The sequence below is a fragment of the Sander lucioperca genome, chromosome 14 (genome assembly GCF_008315115.2).
Source record: "Sander lucioperca isolate FBNREF2018 chromosome 14, SLUC_FBN_1.2, whole genome shotgun sequence".
NCBI classification, from domain to species: Eukaryota; Metazoa; Chordata; class Actinopteri; order Perciformes; family Percidae; genus Sander; species Sander lucioperca.
This window is the reverse complement of record NC_050186.1, coordinates 18,871,846-18,874,219: the sequence shown is the minus strand read 5'-3', so window position 1 is coordinate 18,874,219 and position 2,374 is coordinate 18,871,846.

Genomic DNA, 2,374 nt, shown 5'->3' with positions numbered 1-2,374 from the left:
TCGGTCCACTGCTTTGTGTGGAATTTTCCTCTACAGCTAAACAAACTGATGCTATTGCTTAAGTTCCTCTTGTGAAAGTACATAACGTTGTTTACACAGAGGGACATTAGTGGGCCATGTGACGTGCTGTTGGCAGGAAGTGGCAGCCTGTACCGCTGCTGCACAGAAACTTGCACTCTGACTTTCGGGGCCATCATAACGCTGCCAATTAGAAGCTTGTTAAGCTTCGTTAGGCCTGATGAGCTCATTAGGGTTTCCACCTGGGATGGTGAACTGGGTCAGACTGGCCTCACCTTGGGCTCACACAGACATGCATAACTCTTTGCTATTCCCACTGGATTCTCATGCATCATATGCTACCAAGCCACAGCGTGGAACTCTGTGCCCCCAGTTGAAACCGGGCCTGGTCCCTTCCATCTGTATCCATCTTAAGCGCTTCATCATCTGCTGTCTCGATGCGCAAACTGTGTTGCAGAGGTAAAAAACCAAACTGCATCCCTACAAACGACAGATGTTGTGGTCAGCGGTGCGTGCAGTTCAGCTCCCTCGTTAGCGGAGCACCGAGCCCTCGCGCACCTGCTCTACATATCATAGAATTTTCCTACTTTTGCCTCTGAGTGGATTGAATCCTTTTTTTTTTTAATATACTCTAGGTGGGTGGAAAATTGCCATTTTGCACGGATGGCTTGGTTTTCAGTAAGCACGCAGGCAGTGGCGCAGTGACAGGTGCTGTATGGATGGGGCGGATTTTGAGGTCACAGAGCAACACTTCTACATAAATCATCCACTGAGATGTTCAGAATGAGGGACTGGAACCCCTGAGATAGCGGAAGGGAGACACGGTACAGAAATGCCTCAGCACTTGCACAAGCAACTCTGTAGCGTCCATTCTGTGCAGTGGTTTAAATCAGTCCAAAGAAAATGAGAGATTTAAAGCAGCACATTTGTGCAGAAATGGTTCAGTTAAACCCCTTGTGTTGACCTCGGGTCACATTGACCCGTTTTAAATTTTTGTTTTATATCAGAAAATATGGGACATAGAAATAAGCGCTGAAAATGTGTAGAAGAAAAATTTAAAACTCTCATTGATAGAGCTCCATCCAGCTCACTCGCGGACAAGAGGCATTTATTTCCCCGATCATTTGTTTTAATAACTCAACGCAAGATTAACTGGAACCTGTGGTAAGAGATTGCGGGCGTAACAAGCTTGCTGACCGCGCTCTCACTCACACACACCGGCCATTTAGCAGGAAGAGGGGAGCTGCAGGCCCTGGAGCTCTGTCAGGGCAGCGCCGTTTGGTAGTCCAGTAACTTTGGGCGGTATGGGCTGCTGGCCGTGATGGAGCTCCATCTAGCTCACAGCGGGCCAGGGTCTGTGAAGGACAGGCCAGGCGGTGAGGCCGCAAACCAGGCAGCACCGGCCACTGAATTCCGACACACAGTCGGACAAAATTTGCAATTAGACATCAATTTTCGTAAAACGGCTCATATTTGACCTCTACATAGTTGATTTCTTGCATAAAAAAGTCTCAGAAGGGAATTTAGTGATAAAATAGCAGATGAACAATGTATACAATTTATGAGATCTGTGCGAGCTATTCAGAAGACGTTTGGGCGTGACAAAGGTAGAGACCAGAGCCACATAGTTGACGTCAACTATGAGCTTCGTTGAGATTTGCCCGTTTTCAGAGGCAGTTTCAAACTGTGAGATTTGCAGAGGAAAGAGGTGTCAATGGGATTTTGAGGTTCTGTGTATGTCCTATTTACCCACCAAACTGTCGTTATTCAACTATGACAAGGTAAAATTGGTTTTGCATTCTATCACCCCTTTAAACGGAGCTAGATGCTGTTAGTTTTTTTTCTTGAGTCACTTGGTAACGAATTAATGTGCAACACAAAAAAGTAGCAATATTAGGTTATTTATAGGATCTAGCAGTCAAAGTAACCATTTTGAAATAATGGATGAACAGTCTAAAATCGGGAGGTTTTCCTGTTCTTCCCATTGTGCTGACAGTGTAAACTTTGTATGGCAAAAATGTCAGTTTTGTTGACAGGTTGTTTCATGTGGCCAAAACATCAATAATCTTCTATGAACCTATTTATATAGGCTACCTCTCCTTTTGTCCCCTTATTCACCAATAAGCCCCACCAATCCCATCTCTCAGCCCCTAACCCCACCCTTTCACCACATAACCTCATCCTCCCTCTATCTCATTTAGTATTCCCCAAATCTGTTATCATTAAAAAATGTGTCTGACACATGAATGTGGCGTATTTCTCGACAAAGCTGTTCCCTCCCCAAACTGCTAGAGCCGTTGGTTAATTGAGCCCCCAGACCTGGGTAAACTGCCAAATTTGCTGCCAAGACGAATGA